At 39.2% G+C, this 16421-nt stretch overlaps 1 protein-coding gene across 3 annotated transcripts in view; it reads right to left on the bottom strand.

Annotated features, from left to right (window-relative positions):
- The window catches only part of TJP2 (tight junction protein 2), a 61620-nt gene that overhangs the window by 23072 nt on the left and 22127 nt on the right, over window positions 1–16421 (bottom strand). Inside the window, exon 1 of one of the 3 annotated variants that reach the window (XM_066339163.1) lies at window positions 11538–11558. The exons of the other annotated variants lie outside the window; for them this stretch is intronic. The gene's annotated coding sequence lies outside the window, so the exon portion shown is untranslated. Of the gene's footprint in view, window positions 1–11537; window positions 11559–16421 lie in introns of those variants that run through there. 3 annotated transcript variants of the gene reach the window in all.

Raw genomic sequence — 16421 nt, 5'->3', positions numbered from 1 at the left:
CTCCTACCAACACTACCTCCCAGCCAAGAATCCTAGGGCCAGCTCTTAACAGGTGCAAGAGTAAGGCAGGCAGAACACAGTCACAGCGAGCTTACCACCCATGGGGACAAAGACAGGCCTGAGGAATGACTGCTTACTCAGTACAAAACTGCAGGAAAACCGCTGAGGAAAGCACTGTAAAGATATCAGGGATGGATGTAAGGATATGAAACAGGAAACTTACAGGAATTTCCTTCCAGAAAACTAAGCCTTCCATGAGCAATGGCAGAAGTATAACCTTGTGCACAAGTAGAGAGATATATTGGGTAGTAAACAAAAGCATCATAAGCCTACATACAGAGCTAAGTTTACTTTATTCTGACAAGTTTTATGGTATCTTGAGTAGTAAGAATGAAAGAGAAACTACTGCCTACAGACACTAAAATTAAGGTCTTGCAAGATGCCAAGCCCACGGTAGCATCTCATTTGTGCCTAGGAAAAGATCCTCATAGTATCAGTGACTGTTTCAGGGACATTCTGCATAAATTGTGGGGGTTTATTTTCACCTTGAAACTGTTACTGAAAATTCAACAAAAGATAATTAGGAAATTCTCTTTTAAACTAACAAGTATTTGTTAAAGTAATCCATTTTTTGAAACTGTTCCTTGGGAAACTGTCTCCCATTTGCTGTACTCTACATGAGGGAAGGAAAGTACACTATGTACTTGCAAAGCTGATTTTGTACAATGTAATTACCAAGACAACACGACTAGCTCTGCTGCACTGATAAAGCATGCAGCTCTGCAACACAGTTCAAAGAACTGAATGGTCACCTTGGAAGCCCGTAAGGCAAAAAACAATCTCTAAACAATAATCTCTTTAACACTATAAAATGTACCGCTGCTTGCCACTGTCACGATGCTAACCCATACCATCAGAGTAATGGAGAAGAGAAGATTGAGAGGGAGGGAGAGACTACAAATATTATTACAAATCATCAGTCAGGGACTTGATCAAAACTAATATCTAAGTCTCCACCCAAATTGTGAAATCCCTGTAATTCACATTTAGTGATGTGACTCTCCTCTGAATGCATCAAGTGATGAGTTATGAAAAGCCTTCATCACCTTGCCAATTTCTTCATACTTCATCTGTAAGGAAACACAAAGGGATCCTGAGCAGCTTGTGCATCCCTTACAGGATCGCAGTTTCACTGCAAGATTGCACACCAAAACACTGGAGAGAGAAAGGCAGGCAAAATGGTTAAGAACCCCACCTCCAGTTACTAACAGTAACTGTTTACAAATCCACCCAGGTTTCATACAGACAACTGGCTACCTGCAGTAAATGCAAATTACTGTAATTAGCTAGTCTAAATTCATTAGGGACTATAGTCAGTCCAATTCTAATTAGAACACTGTAGTCAGGATTTGCTTAAATCTGTCTAATGCTCATATACTAAAATGACAGGTGCTTTCTAAATATCCAAAATACACTGTTTAGCAGAATCTTTGGCAGGAAACTAATCAAAGTGCTAAAATCACTAGTATGCAACAAACAGGCAGCTGTTGCAGCTCTAACTGACAGTCATCTAGAGATTCATGCAATTACTTGCTACTGAGAGATCACTGAAGACAACTTCATTCATGACGAAAGAAGAATAAAATCAGAAGACCCGCCACAACAATCATCTGGCTATAAAAGTGAGTTAGAAAGGGGAGGGATATATGAGAGGAGGAGGGGAAGAAAAGATGTGGAGCAAGATGCAACAAAAAGCAACTCACGTGCCCTTTCAAAATCCCCAACTTTTTGACTGCATGTGACCACATTCTCTGCAGAGCTTGAGCTGTCTTCATTGTTGCAGGATATAATCTGTGAGGGAACGCCGTACATCCCGTCTTTTCATCTGTTTCCACCACTCAACACGGTTATGTAATTCTAATACAATAGTGGCCTACATACTCGAACAAATCCTGCCGTCAGTTTCACACAGAAACACATCAAAACCACAGCAAGGAAATGTACTGGGAGTCTAACTAACTTCCAATTTCAGAGATCCCAGGAAAACGCTGTGCTGTAATCTTATGTTTGTTTTTAAACAAGTGTTGAAAACAAATCACTATGCAGCACCTTATTCTTCTTCCAAGGACATATGGGCTGCTTACCTCACCAGGAACCTAATTTAAACTTTAACAAGGCTTAAGAAACAAAGTGCAGATGATTTGAAAATTCCTATATTTACTACAATAATTTACAGTTTTTGCAGTACTGTGTGGGCCTGGCTCCAGCAAGAAAAAGAAGAAATAAATACAAAATTATACACACTGCAAACAACAGTATTTGCCATCAAACATTTAGTAAGGTATCATTTTAAAGAACGATAAGCTAATTGTACAGACAAACAGATACGTTACTTTGTTGGAAAATAGGTCAAGCTATCACTCCCATTTATGCCGCATGAATGCTGTGAAATTTAAGCCTCAAGTGAACTTTTCCCCTAGACTTTATGTAAGTTTCACAAGCAGGGAACAGATAGGAAGACATGCCAAGTTTTGTACACAATGCTAACCAAAACCTCCATACACAGATTTCATTTTTCACTAGCAGACCAATTTTAACTGCTGAAGAGTATTAATTCAGACAGCAGTGGAAAATGTGAAGGGTTGTGTTGTTCAGGTTTTGGTGCATTTTGGTTGCTGTTTTTGGCGGGGAGGGAGCGGGGAAAAATAGGGGGTAGGAAGGCCTACAAGGGACAATGCATGTGGTCAAGACCTTCCATTCAAAATGAAGATCTAATTCAGCATTCTGCATTTTGACTGTGACCCCACCTCTACACTAGCCAGCAGAACTAGGATGAACAGAGGCTTGCACCCTCATCACTGAGCTGCCAAGAGTGAACCCCAAGAGAATCCAGGAGAAGCACACTGATACTAGCCCCCAGCTCAGGTTACTCACCTGGATGTGAATAAAGTTATTATTAGAGTTTTGTCAAAATAGTTTAGAATCTCCATCAACATTTCTAAAGAGCACATTCCTCTCAACAGGCTCACATTCACAGTCTCCAAAACTGGTATTTATTTATTTATACAAAAAGACAAAGAAACAAATGTAAGTATGTCTTTGAGACTTCTCTAGCCATGTTTTCTTAGTTTTGCTGTTCTCTTCCCCCTTGCCCTGAAAAAGCTTCAGAAGCAGTCGAACTAGAGAAGAAAAGACCATGACAACATAAGAGAATAAAAATGGTCAAACATTATGCATGAGCTATAGCAGTTACAACAGCAAGGAGACTTCTTTCTTGATTTTGGACCATCCTTTTTCTCTAAAGGAATATAATGAGAAAAATTAATTGATTGCCTCCACCAAAATTTAAAATTAACTTTTTCTGGAAAGAAATGATAAAAAATAATCAGGAAATCTAGGAATGTTGCTGCAAGTGAAGAAACTAGAGAGTTAACAGAAAGATGCAGGTGTTTGCATTTGGATGTTTCATTTTGAAGGAGAACAAAGAAAAACATACAACAGGAATACCTGAATTAAATTCTTTTAAAGTGAGATAGAAAAAATTTTCAAACATGCATTGTCCCAAACACTGTCCTTTTACTTTCATGGCATCCTCTTCACAAAAACTAACTATAAAGGGAAACTACAACCTAACTTCACTCCTACCAAAAGATTACAAAGGCAGTTACGACCCTTTTACATATCATATCTATTATCCACAGACATTTAAAATGGAAACTCTTTAACTCTTTTTAAAAGCAAGCTCAATTCCAGTGACAGATATACACTCTGGTTCTTTCTGGGAGTCTATCCTGACAATAAAATGCTTGTGAATCATGTGGAGAAAGAAAACTAAGCATGATTATATGGTTTATAAACTGGGGAAAGTGAAAAGAAAAAATGAACTCTCAAAAACCTCAACAGGGCAACCTCAGAACATCACAACAAAATCTTACAGCAGCAGGCTGCATCTCTACAGTGACCCTGGTGAAAGCTTTACACCTAGCTCTATGTTTTGATCTCTTCCTCTACAGACAATGAAGAAAAAGGGTGTTTCCTCACACATAACCTATACAAGGCATAATCCATCCAAGCAAGCAGAAAGGACACCTGAAACAGTCTTGCTGGCTCCGTTATCGAAATAACACAAAAAAGGAGGTCCTTGCCCTCCAACCTTTCCTGTTCCCCTTCATATGCTACTATGGCTGTAAGCATAGAAACTTTGAAAGCTGAGCCTAGGTTTTCCCTGAAGACAGACTTATATAATGAAGATGGTTGAGAATTTCAATGCTTAATTAAAAGCCACCCTCTTGTAAAAGACAGAGGGGCAGGGACCCTTCTAGCCACTGACAGGAACATCAGGTGAACGGAGTCCAAAGCTGCATCAAGACATAAGTATTCCTGGTCTCAAGGACCAGGTACACTATCAGAGGAATCAGAAACTGCCCTTACATGTCACCTGCTCTCACAAAGACAATTACATTGGAGAAAATAGAGTGGCCTTAGATTTACAGTCTTTCAAAGATCCTGATTCACTTCAGTTTCTGGATGACACTAAAGAAATGCCCTCTGTAGAGAGTGGAAGCTTGGTGAAATGAGAAGCAATCTATACATCAGTGTGTGGTGTGAAGCACCACATCTCCTCTTTTTCAGCTGAATGCCATAGCCTAGGTAATTAAAGATGTCTACAAAATGATGATGATGATGTAGTTGCATAGCCAGAGCTTGAAAAGTATTCTTAAAACTCCCCCACAGTGAGAAAGCCACTTGGAAGAAAGCTCCAACTGACATGTTCCCATGAATTATCTGTGTATGATACAGCAGACCTTTGATTAGGATCCAGGAAAACGAGAAAAAATTACTTTTACCCATGGATCCTTCAAACGCAGCCAACATCTCGCACAAAAAGAGGTACCTTATTTTCTGCCAATAAATGCTCTGATTCAGAGAAGCATATTCTATTTTTCATATAGGTTCCTGCACCAACACAGCAACTCCCAAAAGACACCCCTCAAGAAACAGGTTCCTACAATGATGAACGGCTCAAATTAAAGTGATAAAAAAATGGTTTGCAGAATATATCCACTAGAAGTAAAAGATAACGGCTCTTCAACAATAACAGAAACTCCTTCTCTTTCCTCCTACAGGCACAAAAAAGAAATTTAAGGTACAGCTCCATGTTAAAAGATCATAAATTCTACTTCCAAATTCCAGTAAAATCAAAATGGTCATTAACATCACAATGGGTTGTATCACCAGAAGGCAGGAAGTTGGAAAAAGAAAGTCACAAACCGTACACATAAGTATACTTCTGCAATGGAATGGAAATTTTTGAAGAAGAAAAAAATTGTGCAATCCCTCCTTCCTCTTCCCTCTAATGGAGAATTATTAGTTACATTATATAAATTATGCTTTCAGCCTGATGCCTTGGGAATTTACTCAATAAGAACAAATAATAGCAAAATACTTTTGCACTATGGCAAGGTAATAAACACATTAATCAGCACCTGGTCAAGTGGAAGTTGTCCCTGTTCCTGGCAAGTGTGTTGGAATGACATTATTTTTTAGTCCTTTCCAACCCAAATCACTCTGTGGTCCTGTATATTATCAGACTTAGTGTCAGAAACTTTTTTTACACAATACATGTAGAAACAGCAACCTGAATGGCTGCTTAAAAAGACCTAAAGAAAACATAAATTGAGCATAAAGGGTCTAAAAATTTGTTTTCATAGATAAATAAGATAAAATAATGGTAAGTTGAATGGCACTAAACAGAAACACAAACCATTTTTCATGTGAAAGGCAAGATACTGTTTAAAGATTTTCTTAATCATATTTCAGAAGTTATACCATTCAGCAGCTAAAATTTGTAAATTTGATCTAAAACAGTACCACCAAATGCTGCATGAAATACAACAAGCCTATTCTGGGCATTCACAAACCAATCTTTACTTCTTCAGTTTCATACAACCTTTTAAAATTATCCAATGAGAACGGTAAACTAAACAATAATGAAAGGGTCTTTAGTTTCACTTCTTTCAGGAATAGTATGAATCCATCATGACAACAATGCCCACAGTCATTGCTTGACACTGTGCTGAGCATTATTTCACTACAAATTTTGCTTCCAGTTAGCAAAACTACTACTTCTTACAAATCGCCCAGTACCAATGCTCTAAGCTGCAGAGCCAAGAGCATAATTTAGGTTTCCTGACTTAAGTAGCCTAAAGTGTTGTGCAAGGAAGCCAGCACACAGACTTCCTCCATTACTGTCAAATACAACTCTTGCAGGAAAACAGCCCCTGTAATTGGAAAACAGGGATCAACCTTCTCCCATTGTGGAAGTTTGAGCCAGCTAACAGGTGAGGAAGAATTCCCAGGTGGCAGAACCTGCATTCATTTCTACCTCTTGTTTCATTATGACACAACAAATGCCTTCCAGATTGCAAAAACTGAACCAGAATCCACTCCTATCCAGAACTGAGGAGACAAAGGGCAACAGCACCGTTCATCAGACTGTTGAGAATATTAATTGACAAATGCAGCTGGGTCTCACATTGTAGCCCTGATATTAACATTCACAGCATAATGCCCCAGTTCTCCCAGTGCACAAAAAATTGTTTAATGAATAAGCCCAACGGGATGGAAGAAGGTTTCACATACAGAGAAGATCTATGCTGATCTGGATCTTTGACAAGTTGTGTGCTTTTTCATGCAAAATATATAACTTCATGCAGCTCACAGCATTTAAATGACAAACAATGATTAAATGTAATGAAGGATATCACACAATCTATCCAGGGCAGCAGCCCCTGCAGTAGCATTCTTCAAATGGCTCACAGTGATGAAACAGCATCCACAGTTGAGGGAATTTTTGCAGGAATTTGCCCAAGCACAGGAAAAACAAAACCAAACCAAACCCCCAAAAAACCAAAAACCAAAACCCACATCAAAACAGAGGCATGGGATCTGAATTTTGTCAATATTTAATTTTTCTGCAATTCCAAAATAGAAAGGGACTAACCTGGACACTGAAAAGAAAACACTAAAGAATGTGGCATAAGGCATCCTTTTGCTGGATTATAGCATAGAGCACATAATCTCTGGAGAGTTTTGTTTTGCTTCAACTCTATATTAAAGAAACAGCTAAATAAAAATGGGGAGGCTGCACATACAAATATCTGAGTAATGCATACACTGGACTCTTCAGGGAAGGCAGAAAAAAGGGTAACTTGTTTTTGGGGAATTTTCCTGTTCAAAACAGTAAGAAATTCTCTAGGAAAACATTATTTCCTACTTATTTTTACCAAACATTTACCAATTATATTGAAAAATTTTCAGATGGTGGGAGGAACATTTTTAAAGGAAGAAAAGAGAGAGTCAGAATTTTCATAAAATATTTTGAGGTCAAGTCACAATTCACCTTAGAAACAGCTTACGAAAATCTAAGGTGAATTTTATTTTTAATTTGTTTGCTCTCTTGCTTTCTAGGCGCTTTCTTCTCAGACTTGTCAGAGTTTCCTTGCCTTTAAAAATAAGCACCTTTGGAAGGTTCTCACAAGATCAACACCCCTTTTCATCTTTGGCTATGCAGTTTTTCCTCCCCAAACACACAACCTCATAGGCTTGGTACAGCTTCACGTGGAATGAACTAAACAAATTCTTTCTAACCATAACAATTTCCACACTCCTTCTGCTCATTTACATGCAGCCCCTTGACTCACTCGGTGAATTCTGCTGTTTAGTTCTTAAAAGGAAACCAAGACAGCTTTCTAAAGCCACAAAAATATGCTCATTTTTTCTCACTGAATTACTCTCTGGCAATTTCTGTCAGCTGAACCGGCAGGCCAAAAGAGATGCCAGAACAAATATTAGAACTCTGCAGCTAAATTCAACTTGGACAACAGATGAAGCTTCACTTTTAAGGAGGTACCAGGAAAACAAGATTTTATAAAAGGGACAGATTAGATCATAGAATCGTTTAGGTTGGAAATGGCTTCCAATATCATTGTGTCCAACTGTTAATGTACCACTGCCAGGACCATCACTAAACCATATCCCTAAGTGCATACCTACATGGTATACCTTATAAACACTTTCAGGGACGGTGACTCAACCACAACCCTCGGGAACTTGTTCCAATGTTTGATAACCCTCTCTCCGAAGAAACTTTTCTTAATATTCAACTGAAACATCCTTCTGGCACAACCTGAGCCTATGTCCTCTCACAGTGACAACTAGCTGTCTGGGAAAAGAGATCCACCTCCACCTGGCTACACTCACCTTTCAGGCAGTTGTGGAGAGCAATGAGGTCATGCCCGATCCTCCTTTTCTCCAGGCTAAACACCCCCATCTCTCTCAGCTGTTCCTCACAGGACTTGTGCTCAACCTTTCACCAGTTCTTGCTCCCCTTCCCCAGACATGCTCCAGCAATTCAATGTCTTTCTTGGATTGAGGGGCCTAGAACTGAGCACAGGATTTGAGGTGTGGCCACACTAGTGCTGAGTACACATGGACAATCACTTCCCTCATCCTACTGGCCACATGATTGCTGACACAGGCCAGCATGCCAGTGGCCTTTCTGGCCACACACTAGCTCATGTTCAGCTGCTGTCACCAGCACCCCCACGTCCTCTTCCGCTGGGCAGCATTCCAGCCACTCTGTCTACAGCCTGTAGCACTGCTTGGGGTTCTGATTAAAGTGTAGGATCCATCCTTTGGTTTTGTTGAACCTCATGCTGTTGGTCTTGGATCATGGATCAGCCTATCCAGAGCCTTTCTACTCTCCAGCAGATCAACACACTTGCCCCAACTTAGTGTCATGTGTCCCGCTCATCAAATAACTTTTTAAACTGGACCAGACCCAGTACTGAGCCCTAGGGAACTCAACTTGTTACTGGATTAATTCACCACCACTCTTTGGGACTGGCCATCTAGTCAGGAGCATGGAAAAATGAAACAGAGAAAAAGACTTCTATGGAAAAGACAGGAATACAGAAATTCCCAGGTGGCTTTAACATAATTAAGAGTATGAGAAAATACATTATACATTTACTGATTGTCCCACTGTTCTGTTCTGGTGTGGTCCCACCTCAAGTCCTGTGTGAAGTTCTGGGCACCACCATACCTCAAAAGATACAAAGCTAAACAAGAGCAATCATCCAAGATGGTGAAAGGCCTTAAGGGGAAGCCATACAAGGAGTAGCCGAGGTCACTGGGGCTGTTCTGCCTGGCAAAGAGGAGACTGAGGGGAGTCTCCTTATTGCAGTTAAAACTTCCTCACCAGGGGAAAAGGAGGAGCAGGCAGTGATCACTTCTTTGTGGGTGACCAGTGACAGGACCTGAGGGAACGGCCTGAAGTTGTGCGAGTGGAGGTTTAAGTTGGAAATCCAAAAAACATTTTTTCCCTCAGAAGGTGACTGGGCATCAGAACAGCTTCACAGGAAATGGTGACAGCACCAGCCTGACAGAGCTTAAGAAGTGTTTGGACTGTGCTCATGGTGTGATTCTTGGGATGTCCTGTGCAGGGCAAAAGGTATTTTTTTATTTTCATGTATATATGCACACTAAATATATACCCCGTGGCACAGACAAGCAGAAAGCAAGCCTGCCTCCTTCCCAGCTAATGCTGCAGGTTACAAGCACCAGGACCAGCAACTTCCTGCTGAATTAGCAGGGCACTTCAAGGTCTAGAGTGGGCAGCAGCAGCACCAGCAGGCAGGCAGGGCGAGCCTTGTCCCCGCAGGAAGGCTGCCGTGCACCACAAGGGGGCTGCAGCGGCGCTGCCTGGCAGCTGCTGCGTGCTGGCGGCTCGGCAGTCTCCGTCACCATCACTTGGAGAAGTAAAAAACAATTCTGAGAATTATCATCAGGCCAATATCCTATTTCATAACCTTCCTTTCATAGCAAATATGACAGAAATATGCCATAGTAAATACGACAGAAAACGTGATGTTAAAACATATTTGTTAGGTGCTTTTTATTTTCTTTCAGCTCAAGCCCATACCCTATCATCAAACAGAGTGTTGTTTTTTTTTGCTGGTTTGGTTTTTCATTAATTCCGGTTTTATCAAGTGCCTTTTCCTAACATATTTATTTCAGTAATTAATTGTACTGTTTATAAAAAGAAAATAAGTATGTTCCCCATGCAGTTTCATGTTCTGGAAAAAAAGGAGAAACATCTGATACTCCAAAGATAAACCACATTAGTGCAGACAGCAACACCAAGACACCATGAAAACAAGTACGTGAAAATTAGCAATCCCACATTTTAGCATTTAGCATAGCTACATTTTCAGCATGAAACTTTTTCTTACAATCTGCTTTTTACCTGAACTAAAACATTTTACACTTTCAGAAAATACCACGAGATCCTTTTAGGTCCCGGTTTTGCGGACATAAAACATAATTTCTCATCACACCGGAAAAGTAAACAACACACACAGAGGGATTTTCTAGAATTAATTCACTCGTATTTCATAGGACTTGTGATCTCTGACAGTAAGAGCAACAGTTAATCATTTCAACTGAGTATGCAGAAATTACTGGGGATTGTGAGGTGTCTTTTTAAAACAGTGGCGTTTATTGAACAAAGTAATCTTTTTAAGAAAAGATTCACATTCTCATTCCCTCTCTAATTATTGTGGAAAGGGATTACTACAAAAGCAGTCACCTGAACTGGTTTGGTGCTACTCAGAGCAGGTCATCATTTACAATGATCAGAGGCAGGGATAGGGGCAAAAAGCAGTATTTACGTAGCAGAGCGTAACAAGCTCCAAACATTAAAACTCAGCATCAATTCACAACCCCTATATGTTACGGCAACTAAAAGTACACACACAAAACTTTCCTGGCATGAGCGGTAGGCACGAATGGAGTAGTTTGCACTTGTTACAGCTGAATTTTACTGGACTTAGATGCACACATACGCATCATAAAAAAACCAGTACAATATCCCACTACAAATTAAACAAAAGCTTGTTCAAGAGTAAGGACGGGGCTGGGGGGGAGGGGGCCGCGGGGGTAAAGAAACTGACTATATTCAAAACACAGCTGCAAGACACTCAAGTCTCACCTACTGATTACCTAAATCTCAGAAATTCAGCTTCGAGCTATTCCAGGAGCAAGCTCTCTTCTCTTCTCCATCTTTTGCCCAGCAACAGTTCTCTCACTGCCTAGTAAAATTGTCTCAGTGTTCCCCCAAAAGGAAGCAATCAATTCTTCAAAATTTGTAAGGGAACAGCTCCAATCGAAATAGAAAACTGCCATTTGGGGAAAAAAAAAAATAGATCCTATTTCCCTGTCACTCATTCCCTTCCCCCCATTACATTATTTTACTTTTTAGAAAACAGCTTCTGCCTCTTGAGAAATAGCACTATAGCAACTAACATTTTTTCATCAGATGTCTTCCTTTTCACAAATTGCTTCACAGAGGATACCCAGAAGCTGCTTTTGCCAAGTGTTCTGGGACTACAGCACCAGTCCAGTGGAGGAGCCTTGAAAATGACAATTTACTCTCCCAGAGGTGTTGAAAGGGCTCTAAAGAAAACAAACATCACCTCAAGAGGCACAGCATGTGCCCAGTCTTGCAGTAGATTTCTCTACTACCCACTTTTTAAAAACTCAGCAAGGCTTGAGGAGATCAAAACCTGGAAGCCAAGTGATTCCATCTGAAGATCAAAATTAATTGAGGTAAAAGGCTGAGAGATCAATTGTACTTGAGTGCAAACTCACATATGGAAAGTGAGGAGTGTATTTGCTGTTTTGTTTTCTGAATGTTTTTCATAGACTTTCACCCTGTCACAGAGATCATGGTGCACAGAAGGTTCCTTTGATACACTTTAGGAAGGTAACTACTACTCAAGGGACATTGAACTTTCAGTTCACCTGATCAAATCTGGCTTTACAAGCTACCTCAGACTTAGTCAGCCTCATTCACTTTAACTGTAAACCTAACACATTTATTTACAGCCACAATATTTCTGGACCTTCCTTGAGATACCCATACAAATGAAGTCTGAGAACTAAAGTGCTACAGCAAATTGTGCATAAGCTAAGTTCAAGGGGACTTGAACTTGTCTTGGCATAATAAAATAAAAATTCAAAAATTTCGTTCTAGTGTACTTGCAGTATCAGGATTTTATGGTGAGGTAAATCAGACTCAGTAGGTGTACAAATACAATTTCATTAAGCTAGATTTCATTAAGAAAAAATTAAGATAAATGTGAAATAAAGTAAGTGCAGCCACCATTCCTGAAGTGCCTCATTTCATGAATTATTTATTCTCTGCAGCTAAAACATAGCTTTTACTCTTGTGGCATCTTAAAATAATAAAAAAATTGAAGAAAAAAACTAAGCAAACAAAACAACAAAAAAATCAAACCACTGAAGCACCATATGTATTCCATAGTCCAAAGTTCTAATTACAATTTTATTGAACTTCAGCAGTACACTTTGTCCTGCTAGTGTTTTTGAATGCTTTGTCTTCCTGCATCCATATTCAAATAGCAAACCAAGCAATAGAAGTGACCTACTCTAGCATCAGAAGATTGTTATTCCATTGGTCATTCAACACCTGCAACGCTGGAATCTGAGAAAAACAAGCTGGGTACCTGTCTACTACTTCCTGCAACTGGTTTTTAAAAGGCCAATTCATTACTGGGATACAATCCAATCTGGCCAGCATTTATATTTAATCATCCAGTAATAATGCAAGACAATTCAAACAATGGAACAATTGTTAGTTTCCCAGCTTCATCCCGAACCAGATTTTCTATCCCTGTTAAGGTTTCTAGTAGCCTTTGTTCTCACCAACATTATATGCCATATTCTTAGAAGCATTTTACTTTTAGTCAAACATTCCTGTGTGTACAGGTCTAAGTATGTAATCTTACTACACACTGTCATACTAGCTTTATTTTCTTGTCTGAAGGAAATAAACCTCAGTATAGCTCCGTGTAATGCATAAAATTTAATGGTACATTTGAGCATATCTAACCTAAAACCTCATAAAATTCACACTATGCAATCCATTTCATACAGCTACCAACGCCATATCACAAACATCAAACTGAAGGTCACATTGATCAAAAGATACCAAAACTCTATAAAAGCAAGCTGCTTTGAGCTTGATACATTCAGTATCATTCATATACATGCCCCAACAAACTGTTCAATTTATTAGCCAACTTTTCACTGTTTTCCAGTCACACTAGTCATATCTCTCCACGTTCCTTTCCTTCTACTACCACACTCCTGACTTCAAGATCTAAGCAATTCACCTCTCACTCTCAAGATGTCTCAACAGTCCACTCAGTCATGCCAGAGAGCATTGCTGAAGTTCACAACTAAACTTTAACATGTCTTCCACATAACTAAAATGAAAACAAATTCCTTTGCAAAGAGAGTTTAGCAATTTTTCTGTTGTTCAGAAAGTGGGATGCACAGATGATAATGCAGATCTGGAGATTGCATTTGAAGCTTTTAGGTCTGTAAGTCTTATACTGATAGTCCTCACGGTGTATTTAGATAAAGAGGAAACAAACCATCACTACAGCCCTTCCCAAGACCTTATATACCATGAGACATTAAGGATTAAGCCAGCTGCACCTACTTCAGTAAAACACATTCAGAATCCCTTTACTCACAGCTAAGTTTACTCCTCAGAGCCTCCAAAGGAGTGTAATTACTTTTCCAAACAACAAAATTAATCATATAGCCATAGCTTGAATTTTTCTGGGACAGTGTCACCAGCAACCTATCATCCAACATAAAATAGTTTTACACTAAAATTCACCCATACCTGATAACACTGATGAAACACTCTCAGGCAAGAAAACAACAGAAGGGCAGATGAAAGCGGTAAAATTCAAGTATTTTCCATTCCTTTCCCTCAATCCTTTTGCAAAGCTGGATGTGAACTCTAAGTATACCATGCAGTTACGCATGACTTTGCTAACATCTCTATGAAGATTTTACCATATACCTCCAGCATATGTAGAAATTATTCCTACCAAGAGCGTTAATGACAGCAGTCAATAAACAAGCAGTAAATCAACATAAGAGGCAGAGGGGTGAAGTCAGAGCTGCCCCTGTATTTTTCATATCAAGACATTAACTTTCACGTGTCTGGTTCATTCCTATAGCGCTAATCCGAGTTCATCTGCCAGCCATTGTTTCTTCAGTTGAAAGGACGCCAGCAGAACAATTTAAAACTAGAGCCCTTGATGCAATATTTCCACCGAGTCAATGCTTCACATGCATGTAACATCAGTGTAACTTCAGGCATCACTCCAACCATTAAATGAAACCAAACTGACACATCCCTATGAAACAGGGCCACTTCCACTGAACTGCAAAGTGAGTATACAAAGAATAAACTAACCAGAATAAGCTCAGCATGTGACAGAAAAAAAAATATTCCTCCTTTTGCAACTTTCATAAACCACATGAGGCTTTGAAAAGAACTAAGAAGGAAAAAAAAGAGAATGCTGTTGCATATGTGGCTGAAGGGAAACTAAACAGCTCAGAATCATTAAGGTTTAGAAATGCTTCTATTAAATTACCGCCCAAAGCAAACCTCATTTTGGTAGCAACTAAAAGTTCATTCTCAACTGAGATTTGTAACAGAAGGTTTTCTTCTTGTGGTCTGAGCCACATGAAAGAACATTATACACTTCAAGAACCTTCTGACACACAAAGCAGAAGCAAACCTTAATAAAGTCTTCTGCTTTTTTCCCATCTGAAAGAAACTGATGTTATGTACCTGCCTATAGATGAACAAGCTTTAAAAAAATCTAAGATCAATTTAATCCTTTTTTCAAATTATTGTGATCCAGGTGTTTCAGTCCGTTCTTATTGCTGCAGAAGACATTAGCAACTTATCTACTGGCTTCTGCAAGATAAAGCAGGAAAAGAAAACTTGGAAAAGGAGCTGAAAATTAGGTCAAATTATGAAAACAGGGGAGAAAAGTTAATGAATAAAATTTAACTGATTAAATTCTATCATTCACCACCATGGCAACATTAAAGAGACATTATAATAACCAGTCAAACAAAAAGCCATTCAGAATATGACAAAACATACTTAAGACATCCACATATGTTAGAACTAGATTAAAAGTATCTCACACACAGTAAAGCGGCAGCAAAGAGGGATATAGCAACAGTACAGTTACTCCGGTACAGAGAGTATCACATTCTACAAATGTCAACAAATGTCTCTGTAGTACAAGCCTCCTCACCTTCTTCCACCATCTTAACCTATCCTTAAATCTTTCAGGTGCACTGGACACTGCACACAAATAGCCAGGAAAGAATTATTGCCAAAGGGAGCTGAGCTGCACAGCAGCTATTGGAAATGTCAGTAGGCATCTGTCTGCAATCAACATTATGTCCTTAGAAGTCTGACACTGGGGTTTTTTTCCCTAATGTAACATGTCATACTGATGTAAAGCACATATAAGCATTTCTCAATGCCAGCAACTGAAAGAGTGTTCCTGCCAAAGTACCCAGTCAGAAACAACATCCCCACTGAAAGACTTTGAGGAAACTAAGTCTTAGATAACAAAAGTCTACAGCGAAACTATAATGGTTACTTAGCCCACAGACAAAACAATGCAAGTACAGTTCCACACAGAAAAAATGAGTTCTTACGCATCATCTAAAGAGCATGCACACACATGCTACCAATTAGCAATGCTACTGTCACTTCAATCACTTTAATAATGTATCAACTCTATAAACAGAATAAGCAAAACCACTGACCATTTTTTATTTCTAGAGTAAGAATTTCTAAGGAAAACAAAGAAACAAAAAATGTAAGTTATTTTTCATCCTGTTCTGTAACTCTTCAAAAAGCTTCTGAAATACTGATTGGACAGAAGAATCCTCAGCCATGGCCTTTAAAAGAAACCCACATTATCCACTAGATTTTTGAAAGTGCTGAACATAGAAAGAAGAGCAATCAGTGCCAAGCGCTGACCCAGGCAGCAAGCTTCTCAGTTCAGTCAAAGGCCAACAATTTGCTTCTCAGAGCTTTGTTTATGGAGCCTAGAATCACAGTCTAGCTCGACATCCTGCATTATCTCTGAAAAGTTCACACTGACTAAAAGTCATAAGGGATGAGCATTTGGAATGCTCTGTTGTTACAGAATAGGCACGCATGTGCAAGCAAAAGGTAGGACAGGCTAAGTATATACATATTAATAAGTCATAAATAAATGAATAATGAATAGGTGCATTATTTCTTGTAGCTGTATTCAGATGCTGTAGATCAGAGCTGGTTTCTTTCCAAGCGCTGGTGGGCTTTTTTTTTTTTTTTTTTTTTTTAAATACTGTGTTTTTTAAACTAGAACCATCAGTATTGTTTATCAGGTCTAGAGACTCCAGTGGCAGAATACACAAAAAGATATGGCTCTCTGGTTATGTAATAGGCCACAACA

This window comes from Sylvia atricapilla, chromosome Z, assembly GCF_009819655.1.
Source record: "Sylvia atricapilla isolate bSylAtr1 chromosome Z, bSylAtr1.pri, whole genome shotgun sequence".
Lineage (NCBI taxonomy): Eukaryota > Metazoa > Chordata > Aves > Passeriformes > Sylviidae > Sylvia > Sylvia atricapilla.
Note: the sequence above shows the minus strand (reverse complement) of the source record. Positions and strands in the feature narration are given on the sequence as shown.